Source organism: Schistocerca americana, chromosome X (assembly GCF_021461395.2).
Source record: "Schistocerca americana isolate TAMUIC-IGC-003095 chromosome X, iqSchAmer2.1, whole genome shotgun sequence".
NCBI classification, from domain to species: domain Eukaryota; kingdom Metazoa; phylum Arthropoda; class Insecta; order Orthoptera; family Acrididae; genus Schistocerca; species Schistocerca americana.
The window spans coordinates 471,362,740-471,389,823 of record NC_060130.1 but is presented as its reverse complement, the minus strand read 5'-3'; the positions used below and the strand labels follow the sequence as shown (position 1 = coordinate 471,389,823).

Here is a 27,084-nt window from a genome sequence, read left to right as displayed (position 1 = left end):
CCAACTGCTACTCAGATTGCTGCTGCAGACGCGCCAGAGCCATACCCCGAACACGACGATCTTCCCTCGTGGTAGTGTCAAGCAGCCCGTTCTTCTTGCGACCGTACACTCCCTTGACCACCGTTGCTAGCAATCATGTACAGTGGCTTCATTCCTGCCAAGCTTTTCTGCAATATCACAGAAAGAACATCCAGCTTCTAGTAGACCTTTTACACTACCTCGCTCAAACTCAGTGAGGTGGTGGTGTCGCCTTCGAGGTATTCTTCACAAACATCAATTCACCACGTCCAGCCCCAAAGGTAACTAACGCTCACGACCGTACAGCGTGTATTTAAAACTACTAACGCCACTCTTATGCGGCCGGAGCGAAATCTGAATACATATAATTTTTCAGATGTAGAAACACGCTTACTAACTTTGATTTATGTCGCATAACTCCTTCTTGGTGCTTAGTTTCTTTTTTCCGTTAGTGTATGTGGACCGTATACTCATGTATGTAAATACTCCTACAGGGGTGAACCTATTTAGGCTGAATTTAAGGCCTACAGAAAGCAATTATTTGCAAGGTACTGTAGAACCGAATTACTGAAAATTTTTGAACAATGTAAATAAGTAGTAATAATACCTCCTACAAAATTGTACTTATTTTCCCGCCATCCTGTCATTAAAACGTTCAATTTGGGTGGTTAGAAACAGACTGAGAAGCTTTAAAGGTCTAGAAGGGAAGACTGTGCTGACAAATAATTGTTGAGAAAAAGATTGTATACTTCGCGCCGTTTGCGAGTTATTTAGCATTGATGTTGGCCAATCAGGTCGTCGCACGCACTAATTCAAGCAGCCCGCCCAAAAGCAGTGTCGCCAAACTTATTTGTCATTTGGTTCCCTCAAATCGAACAATGGTAGGTTTTGCTCACCTAATTTAAATTCATCACTTCCGAAAAGGTCACATTTTAACTGGTGATAAGCAATTGAACAAGTGGTAACGCACGGATCCACAGACGTCCGTACATTATCGCATTTTAACGTGTGCAAGTGCTTGAAGTTGCGTGCAACGACCTGAATGGTTAACGTCACTCCTTAAGAATTAGTTATCAGCACACCCTACCCTTACAAACTTTTCAGATTGTTTCTAACCACCCTGTATAGTAACAGCTCGCTAGAGAGAGAGAGAGAGAGAGAGAGAGAGAGAGAGAGAGAGAGAGAGAGAGGAGGTAGGACACTTGCACATTACAGTATATAACTAAATTACTTTAATAAAATGACGCCATGGTATATTGTGCAGAAGGTACTACACTCCTGGAAATGGAAAAAAGAACACATTGACACCGGTGTGTCAGACCCACCATACTTGCTCCGGACACTGCGAGAGGGCTGTACAAGCAATGATCACACGCACGGCACAGCGGACACACCAGGAACCGCGGTGTTGGCCGTCGAATGGCGCTAGCTGCGCAGCATTTGTGCACCGCCGCCGTCAGTGTCAGCCAGTTTGCCGTGGCATACGGAGCTCCATCGCAGTCTTTAACACTGGTAGCATGCCGCGACAGCGTGGACGTGAACCGTATGTGCAGTTGACGGACTTTGAGCGAGGGCGTATAGTGGGCATGCGGGAGGCCGGGTGGACGTACCGCCGAATTGCTCAACACGTGGGGCGTGAGGTCTCCACAGTACATCGATGTTGTCGCCAGTGGTCGGCGGAAGGTGCACGTGCCCGTCGACCTGGGACCAGACCGCAGCGACGCACGGATGCACGCAAAGACCGTAGGATCCTACGCAGTGCCGTAGGGGACAGCACCGCCGCTTCCCAGCAAATTAGGGACACTGTTGCTCCTGGGGTATCGGCGAGGACCATTCGCAACCGTCTCCATGAAGCTGGGCTACGGTCCCGCACACCGTTAGGCCGTCTTCCGCTCACGCCCCAACATCGTGCAGCCCGCCTCCAGTGGTGTCGCGACAGGCGTGAATGGAGGGACGAATGGAGACGTGTCGTCTTCAGCGATGAGAGTCGCTTCTGCCTTGGTGCCAATGATGGTCGTATGCGTGTTTGGCGCCGTGCAGGTGAGCGCCACAATCAGGACTGCATACGACCGAGGCACACAGGGCCAACACTCGGCATCATGGTGTGGGGAGCGATCTCCTACACTGGCCGTACACCACTGGTGATCGTCGAGGGGACAGTGAATAGTGCACGGTACATCCAAACCGTCATCGAACCCATCGTTCTACCATTCCTAGACCGGCAAGGCAACTTACTGTTCCAACAGGACAATGCACGTCCGCATGTATCCCGTGCCACCCAACGTGCTCTAGAAGGTGTAAGTCAACTACCCTGGCCAGCAAGATCTCCGGATCTGTCCCCCATTGAGCATGTTTGGGACTGGATGAAGCGTCGTCTCACGCGGTCTGCACGTCCAGCACGAACGCTGGTCCAACTGAGGTGCCAGGTGGAAATGGCATGGCAAGCCGTTCCACAGGACTACATCCAGCATCTCTACGATCGTCTCCATGGGAGAATAGCAGCCTGCATTGCTGCGAAAGGTGGATATACACTGTACTAGTGCCGGCATTGTGCATGCTCTGTTGCCTGTGTCTATGTGCCTGTGGTTCTGTCAGTGTGATCATGTGATGTATCTGACCCCAGGAATGTGTCAATAAAGTTTCCCCTTCCTGGGACAATGAATTCACGGTGTTCTTATTTCAATTTCCAGGAGTGTATTATTTGCACACTGATATTGTATTATGTTGCAGGATTATCATTTTATAAGGACTTCAAGGCATTTACTGTAAGCACACACGTCTCTTGATGCTATAATTTTCCCCAGATACCCGCTCATTCATTTTAAGATACGTGTGAATTCATGAGTGAATAGCCAGTTTTGGCAAATAAACATTTCTAGGGTAGCTCATAGTGTACGGAAGATGAGAGTTAGTGAAAATGTTAAAACTGTATAGCACGAAGCACTCGCGATTTTTATATTAAAACAAAACACCCCATTAAACGAGTAGCACAACTCGATAAGTTAACAAAATAAATTACGCAACACATAAAAAAGTACAATTGACAAAATACGCACACTGCATTGTTAGTGTGTGACGTCACTATAAGACAGCCCCTAGTAAACGCGCAAATTACTCCTCATAATACAACGATAAATCTACACTTTAAAAAACAGTTTTCTCCATTATAAAAGAGGAATGCACTTTTATTAAAAGCCGCGTGGGGTAGCCCCTTGGTTTGAGGCGCCTTGTCACAGTGCGCGTGGCTCTCCCCGTCGGAGGTTCGAGTCCTCCCTCGGGCATGGGTAAGTGTGTTGTCCTTAGCACAAGTTAGTTTAAGTTACATTAAGTAGTGTGTAAGATCTGGGACCGATGACCTGAGTAGTTTGGTCCCATAACATCTTTCCACAAATTTCCAATTTTTTTTATTAAAAAAATTAAGGAGAAGACCACTGCATGACAGCCCAGAACTCAACACCCAACACTATGCTGCGAACTACCAAAACGGAGAAGAAGATGCTACCAGCCACCCCGTGTGTCCATAACGAGACCTCTGTCTACTCAGCATAGCATAGCATACTGGCATATTGGCATACTGGCTGAGGATGGAGTGAGACCGTCCAAGTCAGGACTCTGTCGGCAGGTCGCAGTAGGAAAACGAGACCTGTAACGTGACCACTGCCCACTCTCTCGGCCAGCTGTGGTCGGTTCTGGCACAGATAATGGTCTGAGACGAAGCCAGTCTCCCGCATCTCTCTCTAGGTCAATAATAACCAGGCTCGCCATTCTGCCCCTTCCCCTTCCTTCCTAATGTAAATCCAGCTGCATGAAAATCGTCATTCTTGTTCTGTTAGCTGTAGTGGAAGATATAATAGAAGTCCTTAAGAGAGGTACAACGGAACTATCCTAGTAAATGACCTCAGTGATAGTGATGTCTCCCAATCAGGGTGGAAAATGTAGACTGCCATTCGCTCTGAAAAAGGAAAAGAAGGAATGTAGCTAATAATGGGAGGACGACATGTGTCGTCATTGTAGGGCTCACATAATAGAGCGTAATTGAGAGACTAGTGAACACAGGGTAATCACCTAAAACGTGCACCGCAAATATTGTGAAAATGCGAAATACTATTGATGTGTGGTTTTCACAAATTGGATTGGTAATCAGGGGCTCGTATTGTTAGCGAATCAACAGGTTATAATGGTACTTAGAAAGTGTCCTTCTTGTGCATACATACACTTTTTGAAATGGAACACTGCCTATTGACATAAACAAACTGAAAGTAGGGTAAATCAGAGCGTCAGTGGCGTTTGGCGCAGGATTCTAGTGCGAGTCATTTACGAGGTACTGTATTTTGAAAACTTCCCGCACCGGCACTTCTACAATACCTGTGGTAGCACATATTAAAGAACACAAGTGCGTACACTAGTTATGTGAATTCTGACATACACCGAGACAACTGTCCATCATAGGTCGTGTTAAAATGACCACTGGTAGCGCCAGCACATGCTTCCAGTGTGGTATGGAACGAATGCTGCACACATGCTACTATTTCAGCGGAGATGTCCCAGAAGGCTACAGTAACTCGTCGTAGCAATCATCGGCTGTTCAGCCCAGACTCCAAGGAGTATGACACTCTGTAAGCAAACTCTCAGCTGCTTCGAGTCAGCGGCCCTGACCTGCCACACAGCTCTGTGACTCAGGGGAGTGTATTTACACGTGCAAGATTTATTACGCTGTCTTAGGGTTCTGTAAGTAACAGGCGTTGACCGTACAGATTGATTGTTCTAAGGAGGTAGTGAACAGTATCGCCGATAGAGAATCTGACAGAGCATTGAATTGGGAGTGTATCCATTGTGGAAACTAATTGGCAGGAGCATTAAAAATCTATTTCTGTTTGTGGAAATCTGAAATCCTGGAACACACTCCTCAGTTACTGTTGGGCTAGTCATATTCTGTAATTGCTTTTCCGAACTGTGACAAAATACCCCCGAAACAAGTTATTCCCCAGGTGTTCACGAACCGTGGTGTGGTGTAAACAGGACCTAAAATGTGTTTCTCTAGCATGTAATAATAATAATAATAATAATAATAATAATAATAGTATGGTGCTTATGGATAATAAAGGTATCATCAATATGAAGCTGATACAATATTCCCTCAGAAAACTAATTTAACATCGACCAGATGGACTTTGCAGCAAAAGTGTATTTATTTATTTAAAATAATAACAATGATTGATGGTAAATATTAAATACTAAACTATGGGACAGGCCGAGCGGTTCTAGGCGCTTCTGTCCGGCGCCGCGCGACTGCTACGGTCGCAGGTTCAAACCCTGCCTCGGGCATGGATGTGTGTGATGTCCTTAGGTTAGTTAGGTTTAAGTAGTTCTAAGTCTAAGGGACTGATGACCTAAGATGTTAAGTCCCATAGGGCTCAGAGCCATTTGAACCATTTTTGAACTATGGGACACAGTGCTAGCTGGTTGCTACCACAATAATTAATTGGGATTACTAACGGGTGCTATGATATGGCACACTCATCAACCACATATTCCATATATCCTGATATTTTTTCGAAATCCAGTGTGTAGAAGTGTAAGACTATCTATATCCTTATCGCTTACCCTGCCAGGTTTCTGTAGCAACTGAGGGTTTTCGGATTCCTGCCACCAAGCTGGGGATTCTACAATGTGTATGCAAGATCGCTTCTTCCTCTTCTTTCAAATTTCAACCCAAAAAATAAAACTTCCGTCAGCACATTATGCTAAATACCAGTGTCAACCCAACACGCACATCAAAAACAGTTTTGCATCACCCCGGTTCCCAGAACTCCTGAAGATATACGTTGAATGTGGATACTGCATCACAGACACTGTCCCTTTGTTCAGAGATGTCACTAAACCTGCCCAAAGACGTAAACAACAAAGCGTGAGCAGCGCTTATGAGACGGAGGGGGTCCGACAGTCGGTCACTTCCAGTCCTTAGACCAGGAACGAGGTACACAGCTCATGTTGCCTGCAGTTCAACCATGACTGGTCGGTCAATACTGCGGTTCGATAGCCTCCGCATTGTTACTTTGTAACAGAAAGGGCTCTCAACAAGGGAAGTGTCCAGGCGTCTCGGAGTGAACCAAAGCGACGTTTTTCGGACATGGAGGAGATACAGAGAGACAGGAACTGTTGATGACATGGCTCGCTTAGGCCGCCCAAGGGCTACTACTGCGGTGGATGACAGCTATCTACGGATTATGTCTTGGAGGAACCCTGACAGCAACGTCACTATGTTGAATAATGCTTTTCGTGCATCCACAGGACGTCGTGTTACAACTCAAGCCGCGCCCAATAGCTGCATGATGCGCAACTTCACTCCCGACGTCCAATGGAAGGCCTATCTTCGCAATCACGACACCATGCAGTGCGGTACAGATGCGCCCAACAACATGCCGAATGGACTACTCAGGATTGGCATCACTTTCTTTTCACTGATGAGTGTCGCATATGCCTTCAATCAGACAATCGTCGGCAACCCGGTCAGGCTGAACGCCTTAGACACACTGTCCAGCGAGTGCAGCAAGGTGGAGGTTCCCTGCTGTTCTGGGGTGGCACAATGTGGGGCCGACGTACACCGCTGGTGGTTATGGAAGGCGCCGTAAGGGCTGTACGATGCGTGAATGTCATCCTCCGGCAGATAGTGCAACCATATCGGCAGCATAATGGCGAGCCATTCGTATTCATGGACGACAATTCGCGCGCCCATCGTGCACATCTTGTGAATGACTTCCTTCAGGATAACGACATCGCTCGACTAGGGTGGCCAGCATGTTGTCCAGACATGAACCCTATCGCCACATGCCTAGGATAGCTTGAAAAGGGCTGTTTATGGGCGACGTTACCCACCAACTACTCTGAGGGATCTACCCCGAAACGCCGTTGAAAAGTGGGACAATTTGAACCAACAGTGCCTTGATGTACTTGTGGATAGTATACGAATATAGGCATGCGTCAATGCAAAAGGACATTCTACTGGGTACTACAGGCACCGGTGTGTACAGCAATCTGGACCACCACCTCTGTAGGTCTCCCTGCATGATGGTACAACAAGCAATGTTTGGTTTTCGTGAGCACAATGATATTTATGTTGATCTCTATTCCAATTTTCTGTACGAGTTGATACAAAAATTTTTTTGATGTGTGTATTTCGACAGTAAATTCCTGGCTGTTTAATGGTTTTCATCTTTCTTCTCAAAAAAAGTGTTAAGATCATGATGTAACCACATTATTAAGAATTGATCTATGTAGGATTGACTATTTCAGTAATAATGATTTATTTTTTCCACTCTGTGTATTAATACTTTATAATAAAATAATAACATTTCCTACAAAATTGTAGTTTTTTTCTCAATAAATATTCTTACTGCTCATAGTCATATGTTGATGTGATGCTGCTTCCGGAAGATTTCAGATAAGTTTAACATTAACTACATCCTCTGTGTTAAATATTTCATCTCTGTTCTGACAATTACTGTTCACAAAATCGTTACTGTTCACACGATTCGCAAATAGGCAAGTGGAAAAACCACATAGATTGTATGCAGATAGATGTGATGAATGTAGACATATTTGCGTCCTGTACAAGCTACAAAAACAGTTAATGGAATGGAATTTGGCATATTACAGACTCAATTTCACGGGTGAACCTCAGACATCCACCATGTTAGAGAGACTGAGACTGAGAGAGAGAGAGAGAGAGAGAGAGAGAGAGAGAGAGAGAGACGTGCTTTATAAGCCGCCTCTGTTCCAGCCTTTTTATACTAACAGAGGCACACCCTCCTTTGAGGTCGCAGAGGGCACACCCAACCGCGGCTGGTTCGCTCGTATCACTTCCCGCAGGGAGCAGCCGCCGGAAAACGGTAAGAAAAGATAACAACATTTAATACAATAGTCCTTTGCACAGTGCCAGCGATGGCAAGATGAGAACAACAGCCACTACCTATGGGCCTCTGTTAGCCTAGAGGTTATCCTGGCTTGGACCAGCACTGCTTATCGGTGACCTGGATATTGATTCTCGTACTGGTACTATGTATGGCAGCCATCGCCCTCGTGTGGGAGGGAGAACAAGATAAGATTACAATGTGGTGGCACAGATGGTATGCCCTAATAAATATAATATAGTGTTCTTTGAACAATGTTACCAGTGGCTTGACAAAAGCACCGGTACAGACATCTATACAGCTCCATATGTCGGTGTTATTTCTACAGGTTCGTACCTGCAACTGTGAAGGTGGGAACCAGCTGGCTTTAAATAAGAGGTGCTTTGCCTCAAGATACCATTTGAGTGTCGCTCTGCACTGAGGTAACATCTGCAAAGATGAAAAAAAAAAGTTCGAATGGCTCTAAGCACTATGGGACTAAACGTCTGAGGTCATCAGTCCCCTAGACTCAGAACTACTAAATCCTAACTAACCCAAGGATATCACACACATCCACGCCCAAGGCAGGATTCGAATCTGCGACCGTAGTAGCATCGCGGTTCCGGACTGAAGCGCCTAGAACCGCTCATCCACAGCGGCCGGCCGCAATACCATGGATGATGCTGCCACAGCAGTAGCTGGGAAGTGTCACCGATCTGAGGTCAACGGTGTTTCAGCCATAGGCGAGAAATAACTGCAGCAAATGATGGGCACAATACCCATCACTCTGTCGGTAGGAGCATATCAGTGTAAGTACGAGAAGAAATCTATATGACCCACCTCTCTCTCTCTCTCTCTCTCTCTCTCTCTCTCTCTCTCTCTGCGCGCGCCTGCGAGCGGATGTGTGTTTGTGTGTGTGTGTGTGTGTGTGTGTGTGTGTGTGTGTGTGTGCATGTTACTTATATGGCATGTTTAGTTTAACTGAAATACATATACTTGATCAGGTACCTAGCGTGAACTCCCAGGACCTAACAGATCCTGAAATGTGTAAGTAATTCATATAAGATTGTTACGTATAATTATAATTGCTTATGAAAATGTCATTTTTTTCTTTATTCTAGGAGATCTGGATAGAAGTATAGAGATGTGTAGTAGGGTTTATCAGGTACTTAGCATGATCTCTCAGGACATGACAGACACTCCAATACGTAAGTGGTATTTCACATAATAGTGTTGTACACCTGCATGAAATGTTACTGTTGGGCGGCCGGAGTGGCCGAGCGGTTCTGGGTGCTTCAGTCTGGAACCGCGAGATCGCTACGGTCGCAGGTTCGAATCCTGCCTCGGGCATGGATGTGTGTGATGTCCTTAGGTTAGTTAGGTTTAAGTAGTTCTAAGTTCTAGGGGACTGATGACCTCAGATGTTAAGTCCCATAGTGCTCAGAGCCATTTGAACCATTTGTAATTGTTATTTTTTATAAAACCTGGATACAATAATAGGAATGTGCCATATGGCAGATGGACACAACTCCAGTAAAGGTGTAGTACGTACTTACGTGTTTCTTGCAGAAATGGTGTTAATGCTTGCCATGAGGTATGATGGGGACGAAAGAGGGTGTGTCAGCTGTTTGTATTACACAGCAAAAGAGAGAGCAGCAGGTAGACTAAGTGCTTCGAAGCAGTATTCGGAAGAAAGAGAGAAACAAGATGATAAATTTAATTTTTACTCGTCTGAGGCGTAGTATTTACATTGTGCTAGTATCTGGAAATCTAAGGAAAGCCTCGTAACCCATTATATATTTGAAAAAACAATGAAACATTTTTGACACTGAAAATTACAAATTCAACTGCTCCCCGCAACAATTTAAAATGTGCCTTTAGCCAAAAACGTAACCCTAACTTAATTTTATACATAATGGATGCTGTTGACCTCCGTGACTGTTCTTTCATAAGCAGAAGAAAAATTTCCGCTACCAGTCACAATAAAAGATTACTTATTCGTCACACGACTGGTTTGGACTTGTGCCCATCCTCAGCTGTCGTACATTCTTGTACATGTTTGCATTGCTGGAGATCACTGTTTGAATAAAAAGAAAATTATTTGTAGGTGGCTAAACAGATACAAGTGGAACAGCTGTAAGTGGCAAGGTAGAATTTGTCGAAAACATATCTGTACTTACATAAATGTGAAGTATCTTTATTATAATTATGCTGTGGTGACAGTTTTTCCACTCAGTTGCATATTTGTTACCATTTTCAAGTCAATGTTTCAGTTTTTTAAAATTTATCTGCATATTTCACTAATGTGTCGTGAACTCGTGATATACAGTGCGTTTGCATTCCAATGTGTAGGTTATGGTCACAGAACGTAGATACAGGGGTCCAAAGATGTTGCTCATACAGAAACACTTAGGTTATGGTCAAAAACCTTAGACATTGGAAGTCCAAAGATGTTGCACACATAGAAACTTAAAAAGCTATTATAAATTGCGAAATTTTTGATCCACATTATTAAATTTTTGGTCGACATTTTTGTCAGAGAACTTAGATGTAAGAAGTACAATTATGTTAAACATACGAAATTACTGAGAGCTATTGCAAATGATGAAAATTTCAGAACTGTTTCGAGCCACACTGTTGTCAGAGAACTTAGATCGAGGAAGTACAATGATGTTATACACATGAAAGTTTGAAAGCTGTTACAAATTACGAAAATAACAGTTAGAATTTGTTTATACAAATTAGATAATGACAATTGAACTGTTGTATGATTGCTACATCGGATTTCAATAGCATATTACTTTGTTCTTAGATATCAGAAGATAATGAGTTTTTGGCTTTGAATATTTCATGAAATATGTGGAGATAAGATTTGCTTGCAAGCTCCACTTGTTCGTTGATAATAAGGCGTGGTGAGTTAGAGCTGTGGATGTAAATTTCTAGCTCTTCGAGCTGATTCATTTTCTTTCCTTTGTTGACAGTGTGCAGTATTTGTAGGTTGTCTGTAATGGCTGTGGTTGAGTGACCATGGTATTTTAGATGCATTGCGAAGGTTGACTTGTCAAAGTTATTCAGCCAGAAGGCATCCATATGCTCACAGAATCTTGTAATGAACTCCTTCTAGTTTGCCGTATGTAGAACTGTGGACAATTGTCACATAAAAGTTTGTAAATACCTGATTTGTGGTGGCATTGGCTATTTGTCTTACTGTTGTGGATGATGTGCTGTTGTGGCTTGTTGTTAGTGCTAAAAGAAATTTGAATGCCAGTTTTCCGAAAGAGGTTTCTCTTGCTTCCAAAAGGGCATGTTCATTGGCTTTCAGCCCAAGGATGGAAACATTTCGGAAACGGCTAAGTATATAAACTGTTCTCCTGCCGCTGTGGTTAAGAGCGGTATACTTTGTATGGGAAAATGGCGCTATCCAAAACTGGTGACAGAGCAATCGTGGTGCCATACATGATGGTGGTGAACGATGGCCAGGAGGATGTGTGCAGGTGAACATACATGCAAAAGTTGAACGACTGATCATCTAGATGAAACAACCGTTTAGCCAATGTTGCTGCGTATGGTCCTCCAAAGTAGGTGCCTGATTCATGCACTATGATGACTGCTCTTTTCACTGACGACGAAGGCTGGAATTTGTATGCCAATACCAGACCTGGACGTCCACTGAGAAGCGACAGGTGGCCTTTTAAGATGAATCACGTTTTATGTTCCGTTGGCAGGTCCAGGGCGGAGGAGGGAGCTTTATGGGCTGGGGAATGTTCTTGTGGCATTCCCTGGGTGATGTCGTCGTTTTGGAAGAAACAATGGATCAACACAAATATGATGACAATGTTCACCCATACATGCAGTTTGTTTTTTCTTGACAGAATAGCATCTACCAGCAGTACAATGAAACGTGTTACACAGCTCGCAGTGTATGTCCATGGTTCAAAGTACGTCAATATGAGTTTACAGTACTCTCCAGATTAAAACCCAATCGAGAATCTGTAGGATCACCTCTGTTGGGCTGTTCCCACCATGGATCCTCAACCGAGAGACCTAGAGCAGCTGTCCACAGCATTAGAGTTGGCATGGCTCCACAGCCCTGTTGGTACATCCTAGAACCTCGTTGATTCTCTTACTGTGTGTCTTGCAGCGGTCCGCCCTGTAAATGCTGGTTATTCAGGCTTCTTACAGGGGGTACATTCATGTGAATGGATAGTGCATTATAAGTGTATTACCGACCGGCCGCCGTATCATCCTCAGCTGTTAGGCGTCACCGGATGCGGATACGGAGGAGCATGTTGTCAGCACACTGCTTTCCCGGCCGTTCTCAGTTTTCGTGAATGGTGTCGCTACTTCTCAATCAAGTAGCTCCTCAATTGGCCTCACAAGGTCTGAGTGCACCCCGCCTGCCAACATAACTCGGCATATCGGGATTGTGACCCATCCAAGTGCTAGTAAAGCCCGACAGAGCTTAACTTCGGTGATCTGACGGGAACCGGTATTACCACTGCGGCAAGGCCGTTGGTTATACGTACAATTCACTGCCAGAAAATTAACGTGTTATTAGATCCCTACATAAGTATAGCCTACGAATTCGTGACATGTTTGGAAAGTAGGAATGAAACTTTTGTGACGACGAATATTATTAATGTAATTCTCCTCGTTTAGTTGCAATAAGGAATTTAAGCTGCATTACTAGGTCCCAAATTCAGCACACCATCATTATTCATGATATGTTTGGGAAAAAAATCACTGAAATATTTACTAAGACTAATACTATAAAAGTAATTTTTGATAGAGAAACTGTAAATTCCCAGCCTATCTTGAACCTCATACTAAGCTGCAGATCTGTGTGTCACTACAAGCAGGTTTTTTTAGCTTTCAGATTCGTTGGCTTCGTCAACTCACAAACACCCTGTCACATCTCGGCCTAGCCTAGACCTTTGGCTAAGCTACAGGCAGTATGTAACCACATGATGGTTTTTTAATTTTCAAATTCGTTGGCTTCACCACTCACAACGAAACTGTCATATCCCTTTTTAATGTAGACCTCGGGCTAAGCTACAGATTAGTCTATCACCAGAAGCAGGTTATTTTTTTAAATTTCAGATTCATTGGCTTCGGTAACTCAAAAATCAGACCTAGATCTTGGACTAAGCTACAGATCAGTCTGTCACGACAAGGAGACATTTTAGCTTTCAGTGTCGTCTGCTTTGCCAACTCACAAGCATACTTTCACATCCGAACTTAACAACAACCTCGTAGTAACTAAAGTAATTTTGAAAAATGTCAAATACTTGTGGCAACAAATAATATTAATGGAATTTCTGCTCGTATTATGAATAAAAATTGGCAGTGAAAAGAAATAAAAAATGAAACTGCAACAAACATTATTCATCTGGGTTACACAGCAGCCCTCAAAAAACATAAAAAGAACTGTGATTCATTTCGATTTTATTTCCCCCAGACATTCGAAAAGGCAGCTTTCAAAAAAGGTCTTGCATTGTCTTGTGCCATTCAGGGATCGTTTAATGACAGTCCATCTGCCCTCTACGTTATTTGTGTGAGCACCTAGCTTCGCATCCTTGAAAGACAATTTGTAATTGACGGCAAGGTGCTGGAAACCTTTTTATTAGATATTTGTGTGTAGTGATATTACCGGTGTTCCCATCAAAATATTCTCTTTAATAATTTTTAAAATAACAGCTTTTGAACGTCTAGGCACATCGCGGAAAAAAAATTGGTTTGGATATCATCGGACTCTCATCTTTCTGTTTCTTTGTTCCCTCTCCCAAATTTCTTCTTGCTCAACTGAGATTCATCGATCTCAACAATCTGCTCTTCGTCAGCAACTTTCTCGTTCTGTGTCGGGCAGATTTCCACACAAACCTCTCTAAAAAAGACTGTCACCAGTTCACAACAGTTTGCTTGACAGAATGCAGTTCCCGGCTTATAAAACTTTCGATTTACGCTAACAAACCCATAAATACTTAAATCTAATTATCGGCTTGATTCCCGAAAACCAGGAATTCTTTCGAAAAGTGGTGGCTTTTGCTGCACTTCAAGATGATACAATCCACACAAACCTTTGTCTCTTTGAGAACCATTTCACCGCGATATTTGATACATATTCATATCTCGGTAATTAACCCATGAGACATGCACAAATGGAGCACGTCGCCTTGTAGAACTAAATCACTTCAATCATTCCACTTTATAGAATTTGATGCCATAATTACACAAAATTTCTTTAGAAACTCACTAAAATACACCGAAAAACAGCGAACAAGAGAATGGTTTCAATTTAGGCGCGATAAATATATTGCCTCTCTTCTCGCCTCCCATTGGTTATGTGAAATCACCATCCCACTGACTACGTGAAACTGAACGTTTCCAGCCCATGAGCAGTAGATGAACACCGCTATGAATGCCGCTGGCCCTGATATTAATTATTGCGTTCAATGTAGTAGTCGTAACAGATATTTCTCAATATTAATTCAGGTGTATGTGCATTATTTATGAGATGTTTTTCTTTCTGTTCTAGATGCTGTCGATCACAATGTTGTGACGTATGAACGGATTAATGCCACACCTGCTCTCATTGTGATTGATGCTTATGCCAAGCTAGATGAAATATTAGAATATATTAGTATATATTGTGTATACCAACTGCACAACAGAAGCAGGCATCATACAATGTTAAACTGTAAGTTAGTTTCATATTATTAACTCTGTTAAACTTATGTCTACAATATACCATGTTGTAACACACAAATTTAATATAAACAGGCAAACAACTAAAAAAACCTTATGTAAATCACTAAAAAGCACCTGAAGATGAGCCTCCAGGGCTCGAAATGCATAGTGCAGTAAATAATCGCAACTTGTGACTGAAGGCGGTTTGTTCTTCATTTTACGAAAGTAAAACAGTCGCGGACGAAACACTGAAAAACAATGGATAAAATTAAAATACATTACTGCTTGTGCGAAGTACACTTTAAACACTATGCAATATGTCGGTGGGAAGTAGGAGGCTCGGAATAAAAGTTCTTAAAGCCTTCTCCTCCCAAGCGACGTTGCGTTATTACTAGAGTCTTAGTATGTGGTGTCGGTGTTGGCTTGTTTTATGATTGTTGCTGCCTGTTGCATTGTTTGTGACTGTGTTGTGGCATGCAGTGTCATGCGTTGTTGGTTCGGGTCCCTTACGTGCTGATCCATTCTGAGTCATGTTCACTTAATGTGTTGGTTCCTTCCTCTGTTTCCGAATCTGTGGTCGTGCTTGTGTCCTCCCACGTGGTTTGTTGTGTTGTTTGTGCTTGTCTACGCCTCCTTCCATATGGATTTTGGCGCTTGTATTCTTCATGCAGTGTGCTCGATACAATATCGGGATTACGTATTATTCTGGCGATATCACTGTCGGTCTGTATAGGTCTTACTTGTGCCAGCGTGTTGCATAGCAGTGTGACATGTTCTAGTGTCCCAGTTTCTCCGCAAACGCATATTTCATTGTTAGTTAGTCCCATGCGGTTTAAGTGTACCGGATACGGCCTGTGGCCTGCCAGGAAATGGACCATCCCCCGGCTTGGGTCGACCTGTTTCAGTTGTGATTTCGGTGACTTTATCGAGCCTGTCTTTTTGATAAACAAGTCATATAATGGCTGCTGAGGAAACTGATCTCTAGTGTCCTACATTGTACCCCCGCAACAAACTATTATCTGGGCCAACACACTAGTTCTCTCTCTCGTTCACAGTTGTGCATGATACCTCACATATGTTTTCCCTAGTTAATAAACACACCACACAAAACATTGGCACCTGCAGAAGACAGCGTGAAAATACCGTGTAACACCAATTTTAACCTTGAAAACGGCTACAAGTCGCTGAAGAAGGGAAGCTACAATCTTCATTACGTATGCCACATTCAGCTGAGATCAACCATTCATGTTTAGATCGCATAGAGCTAAAATTTGTGGTGCTGTAGATTGCTACATTTCACCCGTTGTTACAAATATTAAGACATATTTTAAGGGATAAAATTGGGTTATTAACTAGGCACCTCGGTAGTTTATATGATGCCCTGGTGCTTGTCAAACCGGAAACATACGCATGCAGCCCTATAACCAAGGCTGTTGTCATGTAGCCAGAATAGGCTGTCTGCAAAATACACATCGTGCAGATATAGAAGAAAGTGAACATTTGGTCACCAAGAATGTTGAAAAAAGAAAGACATCTCTGTTCATATTCAGGGTAGTAGAATCTTTTACTGCTACGAGCCCAGACGCCATTGTTCTATGTGTCCCCTTGAAAGTCGTAAACCTGCAACTCCCCATCCCCATCCTCTCCACCCCAGCCTTCTCCCCGATACCCTGATTTCCTAATTCAACAGTCCAGTTGCCTTAGATGTAAAAATTGAGAAATTTAAAGTATAAGATGGGCAATTGTATTTGTTGGAGATACGAGCGTAGTCCGTGTGGTTCCCAGGTTTCTAACCAATCCAAGATGGTGGATCCAAGATGGTTGTCTTTATTGCGTCACAATCCAAGACAATGGAGCTAAGATGACAGACCTGAGAGGATGAGGAGAGTTGGTGTGCTCCCCAGCTGAATTTATTTTAACCCAGAGAAGATATTTTGTGGAAAAAATTATGTGTTACAAACACTCGAGCTCAGGAGTTGTAATATGAGAACGACGGAGAGGTATGATTTGGGAGAGAGGGGTGACTCATGCCGAAGTGTGCAGAGAAACGTAGGAAAGTATCCCATTGACTTCATTACAATCAAAGTACACAGCGAGCCTTCTGCTGAAGTCGGCGATGGCGCCGCACATCGTGGGTGTGTTGGTCAGCGCCAGTGCCAATGCCTGAATCTGCAGCGTCGGCAGCCCAACATTGTGGACGTAGAGCTCCTATTCACGCCACGGGTATGTGGCCGCCACGTGTACTGTTGCGTCCGATGGCCCGGAACACGTTTGACTACTTCCTCAAGCACCACTTGTAGACCCCATATTGAGTGACGAAGCGAAACAGCCGACCGCCACCATTGTATGAGCCTTGGCAGCTCCGACCGTCTGCCCAGGGCAGCTCGTTCAGTGACTGCAGACAGCTCTGCATCTGAGAGGTCGCGAGTACGCGCCCTGGCCCCACCCCTGCGGACGGCAGCTTGCAGTCTGCCGGACGATGTCACCCAGAGAGCGGAGGCTAGCAGCCTTCTCGCTCCTCGCGCCGGTGCAGCTCCAAGGTGCGCCGTGCCCTGCCACAGCTATGACGCGTCCGTGCAGCGGAGGTCGGAGGAAGTTTCAACGGGCCGTTTGGCCACCGATATTCATCACCAGAAGATGGTCGTCGTTGGCCTGCAACTTATTCTGTTCGGTTCTAGACGTGGACAGAATGGTGACAAGACGGTCTGATTTGAGCCTCCGGGCTCGCTTGTTTAGATATCTTTCCCCTACGCCTCTGACGTAGTTCCTCTGGAGGGGACAAGTGGAGTGCTGTTTAATAATTACAAAGTCAGCTTTCCTCAGCCTGCTTCGGCCCTTACACACAGGCCACTAGATGTTGTTGTAATTGCAACGTATGAGTTCTTCACGGCACGTCGATGTCCTGTGCTGCCCTGATTATTTCACATTTGTATACAGTGCCTGCCGGGCCGTGCCTTCTTGTCTGCCCCGCAGAATCGTTTGCAAAATATCAACATCACGCACGCCTGGCATCCGATGTGACAATCGGTCCCTTAACTACTGCCATCCAGCCATAGCTGCGCGAGATTTACGATTCCCCAAATCCACTCCTGTACTTATTCGTTGCGCAGCATTGCTTCTTCCTTCCGAGAAGACTCGTCCCGAATCTTTAACGTCATACTCCCACTTAACTACCTTAACTCTAACAATTTACATATTGAGGACAATCTCCTGAATTCACCATACAGGACTTACGCTCACATTTTACTACTCCCATGTATTCCCTATCATACTATTATACACTAACGAAGACCTTAAAACTAATTGCTTCCCCAACCAACGCCGGCTTACCATTCTACTGGTAATTGGCGTGTTGGCACGTCCACAACCTGTGCCCTCTTGCGTCTTACCCAGAAATGCAGTACTCAAAAGCCTGTCAAACACGCCACAACTGGTGGCAACTTGAGTTCGCGCAAAATGGCACTTGTCCACACTTAACCTCAAACGTGCCAATCGTAATGTACTGAATACATCCTCAAAAAGTCTCACATGCTCTGGTAAATTCTTTGAATAGACAATTATGTCATCGGGACAGACTGGACAAGTTTTTGGCTTTAATCCTCTCAGTACTCCTTCTAACACCGCCGAAAAGTTACCGGTGCGTTCCTTAGTCCAAATAGCATACGTTTATAATGGTAATGTCCTGCTGGGACGGTAAACACCGTTTTCGGCCTAATCTTCAGGTGCCACATCCAATTGATGATATCAATTCCTGAGGTCAATCGTTGTAAAGAACTGACACTGACCCACATTATCCAAAGTTTCTGCGATGTTTGGAATTGGATAAGCGTCCGAAATGGTTCGTGGGTTTATATATCTGTTGTCACAGCGAAATCTGTATTTCCGTTTCCCGTCCGCCGACTTTTTTGGCACGATGACAATATTTGCACTTCATGGACTATCACTCGGTTCTATGATCCCATCCCGTAATTGTTGTTCAATAAATTCTTCTACCAGTGGTTGCAGCTGCATTGCTATACGTTATGGCTTCCTATTTGTTGGTCCACTATCCCCTGTCGGCATATGACGTTGCATCATTGGGGTTACTGGTAACCTTCCGTTCGCACAAAATAAATCACTAAACCTCAACGACAAGTTCTTCACAGCCATTCGATCACTGCCTTTCAAATGATCTACTTTCTCCCGTAAAACTTGCTTATCGACGTTTGCTTGTGGTTTTCCTCTAGGCTCGACCTATCGAAGTCCTCATCTTCCAAGACTTCCAGAGTGACTATTATTGCACTCTTTGACACAGTCACCTCCCTTCCGCCAAAGTTATCCACACTAATCGGAATCATCTGTTCCCCATTAATGTCACTCACATGTGCTAAACTCCTGTGGATAAAGCAATATGAACTATCCAACTGTTCAGTGCTTAAGAGCAGTTCAACCACGTATAATGTTTCCCTTGGAAAATCGGTATCCCCTGAAACCAACACTATCTTTCCCGTTCCTGCTGGTATTTTATGTTGCTGGTAGATCTTTACTGGCAGATCTTTGCTGGTCTCACCCCCATGATAGGTGAACCTTGTGCCATTTTCTCAGTTGCAACTGTTTCCTCCAGTTGAAACAAAGTCCCACTGACTTCCACCGCGCGTTGCAGAAGATAAATCTTAGCGTGATGTTTGTCGAGAAAGTCTAGCCTGAGAATCACTAAATAACCTTCGCCTACGCATGGCAACACCTCCATGCATTCGCTGAACTTAGTTTTCCCGACTGAAAACTCCAGTACTGCCGTAACCAACGATTCCGCCTATTATCGCCAATCCCATGTAACCTATACCGTGGTGGCCCCAGTCTCCTCGTTCCCACAAGTTCCAGACACATAACGGACACATTCGCAGCTGTGTCCACCAAAAATCTCTGTTTACTGCCACGCACTAAGCCCACTAAGCTACAATTCCGTCTGTGCACTAACTTGTGCCATGTTACGGTCTATCGTGACTACTTTCCGAAGGTTGAAGCAATCCCGTTTCCGTTTAATGGCTTCTTCCCTTGCCGTTGTTTTCAACCCTTCCTACGTCTACACTCAAATACCCGGTGGCCCACTATGTCAGACACATAGCACTCTGGTTGCTTACACTGCTTCCTTACATGGCCCTCCCGACCACATATACATATAACACTTGAATTCAGAAGCGAACACGTGGTGGTGCACCCTCTGCTTTGTGCCCTTACCCACCTTCTCTATAAGTGTTGTGATCCTAAGAGCTGATTCCAAGTCCTCTGGGTTCTCCATCCGTACCCTCCGCTATATTTCAGCGGATATACAATGCAAAAAGAGATCCACCGCTTTGTTTTCTGCCTCCTATAGCGGTACGCTCTTAGATTCTGCATTCTGGGTATGTACATAAGTCTTTCCGTTTAGCTTACGGATTCTGTTTGAGAAAGCTTCGACAGACTCGTTACACTGCATAGATAACATACTTAATTTCTCCCGAAAAAGTCGCTCACTGTTCCGCTTTCGGTATATCTGGCACAATCCAGCGGACCACTCCGGGAAAACCGAGCGAGGTGGTGCAGTGGTTAGCACACTGGACTCGCATTCGGGAGGACGACGGTTCAATCCCGTCTCCAGCCATCCTGATTTAGGTTTCCCGTGATTTCCCTAAATCGTTTCAGGCAAATGCCGGGATGGTTCCTTCGAAAGGGCACGGCCGATTTCCTTCCCCATCCTTCCCTAACCCGAGCTTGCGCTCCGTCTCTAATGACCTCGTTGTCGACGGGACGTTAAACACTAAGCTCCTCCTCCTCCTCCTCCTCCTCCTCCACCACTCCGGGAACGTACGTGCTTCGCTCAATGCCTCATGGTAGACAACATGCGCTTTGGCATCCCCCGCCAAACACATGTTAGCCACATACAGGGTTACTTCATGCGACTCCCTTTTCCTTCCACCACGTCCCTAACATCCTTAAAGAAAATTGTCACGTCCTATATTGCCTTGTCCGAGAGGGGTTTAATCAATACGACCACTGTCGGATCGTATGGAACGAAGGCTTTCTCACTCCAGACTTACTTTCGCGTGACTCCGATTGCGACTGATCATGACTCTCTTTACGAGCCTCTAACTCTCGAAAAAGTTCGAAATTTCTCGCATTCAAACTCTCAAACTGCTCTGTTAACGCTTGCACTTGCCAAATTAAAGCACCAACTGCAGCTGCGGTAGAAGTACGTGTATCCACCATTTTTCGTTCTCTACTTCCACCTAAATGCAACTGATTTTTTTTCTTAAACGAGACAAAACACAAATTCTCATTCAACTCTAGACAGAAAATGTAAACACAAATTAATTCCTCCAGCGAACCATCCCCACCTACGCTCAGTACAACTACTAGACAGATGACTAGTAAGCCTACATACTGAACAAACAGCTGCTACAGCTCTGGTACACGGCAATCCGTCTACAGACAAATTGAAAATGGACAGCTCAGTGGTTCAAAATTATCACGTCCACCGTTACCTCTAAACAAAGACAAGTCCACGGGGTCCTGTGGCTTCAAAAAGTAACACTAAACATCGTATAATGTAGCTCACACAACTAACTCCGACAACGAGAGCAAGCAACAAAAACACTATACATAAAATTTAGGTTCAAGCACTACACAATGTGATGTGGTGAGTCTAAGTCAACTGCCACTGATTCACTCTCCACTCATCAAAACCAACTCTTTCACCAAAACGTAGTGCTGGACGTGGACAGACACTTCCCGACACAACGTATTGCGTTGGAAAGCGAAACGACCACACCCAGACACGAAATTGTTACTATCCCTCGAGCTCAGGAGCTGTAATATGTCAGAACGATGGAAAGGTATGATTTGGGAGAGAGAGGGGTGACTCACACCAAAGTGTGCTGAGAACACAGGCAAGTGTGTCATTGACTTTATTGCATTGAAAGTACACACAGGGCTGTCTGCTGACCTCGGTGATGGGGCGGCACACCGTGCCAATGCCGGGATCTGCAGCGACGGTACCCGGTCGCCCAGCCTTGTGGGCGTAGCGTTCCTATTCATGCCACGGCTATGTGGCCTCCACGTGTGCTGTTGCGTCCGATGGCCCGGAACACGGTTGAATGCTTCCTCAAGCGCCCTTGTAGACCCCATGTAGAGTGCCGAAGGGAAACAGCCAACAGCCATTATTATATGAGCCACAGCAGCTCCGACCGTCTGCCCAGGGAAGCTCGTTCAATGACCACAGACAGCTCAGCACCTGGGAGGCCCCGAGTCCACGCCCCGGCCCCATCCCTTCGGACGGCAGCTTGCAGTTCGCCAGACGATGTCACTCGGAGAGCAGAGGCTAGCAGCCTTCCCGCTCCTCTCGCCGGTGCAGCGCCAAGGTGCACCGTGCCCCGCCACAGCTGTGACGCATCCGTGCAGCGGAGGTCGGAGAAAGTTTCAGCGGGCCGTTTGGCCACCGACATTCACCACCAGAAGGTCGTCGTGGTTGGCCAGCAATTTAAACAATCGTCATTTTCTTCGGTTCTAGACGCGGACAGAAAGGCGACACGACAGCCTGATTTGAGCCTCCGGGCTCGCTTATTTACAAGTCTTTTCCCTACACCTCTGACGTAGTTCCTCCGGGGGAAAAAAGTGGAGTGCTGTTTTAATAATTACAAAGTCAGATTTCCTGAGCCCTCTTCGGTCCCTCCACTCAGGTCACTAGGCTCTGTCGTAACTACAACATGTGGGTTCTTCACGCACGTCGGCGCCCTATGTTGCCCTGATTACTTCACATTTGTATATAGTACATGTCGGGCCGTGCCTTCTTGTCTGCCAGTGGTATTGTAAACCTGTTTCGCAGAATCGTTTGCAAAATAGCCGACATCACGCACGCCTGGCATCCGATGTGACAATTGGTTCAAATGGCTCTGAGCACTATGGGACTTAACATCTGAGATCATCAGTCCCCTAGAACTTAGAACTACCTAAACCTAACTAACCTAAGGACATCTCACACATCCAAGCCCGAGGCAGGATTCGAACCTGCGACTGTAGCAGCCGCCCGGTTCTGGACTGAAGCGTCTAGAACCGCTCGGCCACCGCTGCCGGCGTAACAACTGGTCCCTTAACTACTGCCATCCAGCCATAGCGGCGCGAGATTTACAAGAATTCCCGAAATCCTCGCCTGTACTTATTGGTAGACCACCATATGGCTTCAGTCTCAAGGGATGATATTGTGGCATTTTTATGTGGCCGCACTGCACCACGGAAGGTGCTCCAGGAGTAGCAGGAAGGAAAGGTGATATCCACAGCACACCGTAAAGCGGCTTGTGGACAACAGATGAAGGTGTAGCTGTAGGGACGTTATTTGCAAGCCATTACATTGGTTGTATTACAAACATTTACAGACACACTGCACAGACACATCCTTCCCATCAGTTGCAGTCGAGTTTTATGTTGGCGAGGAACAGCTGCTGACTGGCATGTGCTTGCGCGTGTCCCCCTTATGTTCCCGCATGTGGGCGCACAGCCAGAGAATGCTCCTACCCTCACTCATAACCCGCTACCTCTCACGGCGACGTTCGATATGCTGAGACGGTTAAACTGTCTGAAAAAGCAGACGGATCTGTGTCTGGTAAGTGAGTACTGCATGTGGTATATAATAAATTTCGTAACAGACAGTGTCTGACAGAGCAGATAACGCTCCATAGTTATGCCCAGTGTGCTATTTGTTAAATTTTTGTATCAGAAGCAGCTGCTGCAGTAGACAAACATTTGCGTGACACAAGATCTGCTGAAGCGGAGGCCGCTCCACAGCAGAGTCCTGTGCTGTACAAGTAACGAATTTTGTGGTAGAGAACGTCCACCGGAGCACAATGATACGGACAGATCAGGGTCCATCAACGAATTTTTGTACCGGATACAAACAATTTCTGCTAGAATAGACGATGCTCCATAGAGCAAGCTGGTTCGATCCTTCTTCTATTTAAACAAGTGTGCGTCTTGGGGATAAGTTCTACTTAAGGCAGTCCCCCCTTCACGCTTCACTGTGCAAGTGATCGCCGGCCGGAGTGGCCGTGCGGTTCTGGGCGCTGCAGTCTGGAGCCGAGCGACCGCTACGGTCGCAAGTTCGAATCCTGCCTCGGGCATGGATGTGCGTGATGTCCTTAGGTTAGTTAGGTTTAATTAGATCTAAGTTCTAGGCGACTGATGACCTCAGAAGTTAAGTCGCATAGTGCTCAGAACCATTTGAACCATTTTTGCAAGTGATCTTAAAGAATGCATTGCGTATACTTGGCTTTGCCAGAGGTGATAAAGTCAGTGCTGTTGCTAATCAATACGACTGCGTCTCTCTTTAACGAAACGTAGACACTGTGAAACACAGCTTCCTCACACTGTACAGAGAGCAGCGGGCAGTATGTATCAAGTACCTCAGCAGTATGAGCACCTCTCGTAAATAGTACGCTGTCCTAGGCGCTCACTGGCTGCTGCCATGGCGCGGTCCGGATCACCAGTGTAAACTGAGGGGAACCGTGAGCTAGCCGCGCGGGCCTGCTGTAATGAACCCCGGTAAGCCGCATGTGAGGTTTACAGACGAAAGCAACACTTTTCACAGAATGATTACATTGTCATACGCTTACCGGACGTCTTGTGTTGGAGTATGGAAGACACATGCACTGGACTGACACACTTCGAAAAACGTATTCGAGAACTGTCGGAAATTCTGTCTCCATTCCGGGAACATAACGAGAGGCAGTGTATGTGGCTGCCCTGCACATTCATCACCGAAAAATCAATTGACGCATGAGGGTTAAGAGGATAAATCAAATGTATAATACAGTTTAAAAAATCGTTTATTGGTCATCCAATTTAAATGTAATTTCACACTATTTGAAGCGGAAATAAAAACATTGTTTCTGCCTTACCCTTCTTCTTCTGCTTCTTCGTGCACCTTCTTGAGCTGACGGATCGCTGGGCACCTATATAACTCGACGTCACATGTTGAGTGCTCTTGAATATTTTCTTTATACGGCACACCTATTTACTGCTTTGACGTAAGCGACACTATCGATGTGACCGAAATTTCGAAACGTTTCCAGCACGTGTTCGAAAGACAAGTCGGGTTCCATCCAGTATTTCGAATGGTGATTTCGCGTCAGCTGTTATATTGTCATCTGTGTTTTAGCGCATTTAATGGTTTCGAATGGTTTAGGAACTTGAACACTCGCAGAGAAAGTCACTATCACACGCCCAGCATTCGTAAAAGCAATAAATGCTAGGTCTTGAAACATAAACTGCATGAATTCATCGACAAAACCTTGTAATGTTCGCAGTCTGGGGTCTCATCGCGAAATGACACAAATGTAACGTATCGTCCGTTAATTTACACTACTTGTTGCACTATTCCAGTAAGAGGACAATATTCCACCACCCAATAATGCAAGAACAATGTGTACTCAGCAGTATCTTCAGGGAAATTGTCCGATGTCTCAAATTCTATATGAACATCAACAGGACAATCCTTAGTGCGCTCACTCTGCTTTGTCTGACTCATAGTAGGAGGGACGCAACTTCAGTTCAGCTGTAAGATATCATATGGGTATAATTCCCCATTTAAAAACATTTTAGCATTTATTAGTTTACAACTGTCGAATACGTTCGAATATTTCTTCAAGCTTACTTTACTCTTGGTCTGCAGCCGCAATATAACGAACTGAGGTCTTACTGTCTGATTAGCTGTCCTCACTGACCAAGACTGACACGAAGTGGTTGGAAGAGCTGAATATTATTACAGTTCCCATTGTAGGGAAGCAGCCTACTCACGCTGTAATAAATTCACATCAGTCTTTCCATTGTGTGCCAGCCTAGTCCGCTGTAACTAGCTCTGACGCCATAAATGTTGTGCAATACTTTTAAAATCAAGCAAGTAACCTGAAACGGTTCTAGAATGTAAGGAGTAATACTAAATCAATATGTGTTGAATGTCAGTTCAATAACTTTAACTATTTTTGAAATTTGGATGTTTTTCTGTAAAAATCATTGGCGCAACAGAAAAGAGCTAGAGATTTAAAAATTTATATTTAAGATTCCTTTTTCATAATAATTTAATAGAAATAGTCTTTTGGATCTCACAAGTTAAGATTTTAGTTGAAATTCAATATTTTCTGGGTTTTTTCTTAAAAATTAAGGAAGCAAGATAGATTAAGTAGGCTAATAAATGAGGCTAGGATGTTTAAATTTAATCAGAAGGGAGATCCGCTATAATCATAAAGATGTGAGAAGTTTCAATTGAATAACTATAAAACTATAGCGATAGCGTATCTCCAAAGGGCAAGTTCAGAGCTCGTCTACTGCGTGTAGCGTAATTAAATTAATTCTCTCACCCAAAATAATTGACTTAGCCACGTCAGATTTTTATTATGATTATGTACCTGTGTGCTGATTGCACATGAAAATTGAGAGCTTCATCGGCCATCAGCAAAAGAAGCTATGATTTATTCGGTAACTTAAGGTGGTGCATTACTGGTCCAGCGGCTAGTCGGGAGAGCCGATTTGATCAGGCGTTCTATTAGCCGTCCGCACCGCGGCTTTATATATAAGAACGCTGCGCGAGGAAGGAAGGCCGCAGTTCTCTCCAGACGCTGAATAGCACACCATCTGTGTCGGGAGTCGCGTCGCGTCGCGTCGCGTCGCGTCGCGTCGCGTCGCGTCGCGTCGCGTCGCGTCGCGTCTGTATCGTTGCTATAAACAGCCTCGGAGGCCGTATTAAGTTACTCGGGATACGCGTAACCATGAAATCATTTTCGAATGAAGTTTTAATTCTGGGATGACTTTAATTATCTATCTTCAGTTTGCGTATGTCGTATTTTCACGTGCCGCCGCGGGACAGACATTCTACCATTATTTAGCGTGGCGTTTGATGTACATGATCATCAAATTATGGCGAGCATTCACTTAAAAGTTTTAATTTGGACAGTTACAGTTGCATCAGCGCATTAGACTCTGAACTGCTCTGTTAGTCAGATTGTGTGGATTCTTTTTCTTTCATCTGTGACTTTCAGAATATATCGAAAGTTTTTTTTCACGATCGGTTTTGATTATCAATCCCAGACAATCTCCTAATTCCTCAGAGCTATAAGCTGTAGCTATAAGTGTATTTCTCAGATGAAGTGGGCACTAGGAATTCTAATTACAGGCTTCACGTTTTGCTAATCACTTTCTGGTTGCCAAAATTGTAGTTAGAGAGCCAGTGTTGAGAACGGCAAAACAACAGCATAAATAACAGGAACATTTTAAACAACATAATTCCACCCGCCGCCCCACATATGGTGCATCGGCCGGGAAAAAGAAACTGAGTAAAGTGAAAGTGATTTTTAAATATTCGGATTCGGGAGTGAAATGCGACGCGCAACTGAGTAATAGAACAGTGAATGTGTTACGTGTGCATGTGGACGACGCAATTGGATTAACAACGCATCTGGATTGACGGAGCTGGCACTGAGTCTAGTGG

General features: G+C 44.7%; 1 non-coding gene across 1 annotated transcript; it reads left to right on the top strand.

Annotated features, from left to right (window-relative positions):
* The first annotated feature begins 20,141 nt into the window (after positions 1 to 20,141).
* Positions 20,142 to 20,214, top strand: Trnaa-cgc. Its single transcript has one exon. It is a non-coding gene; the product is annotated as a tRNA-Ala (tRNA).
* Positions 20,215 to 27,084: the final 6,870 nt, after the last annotated feature.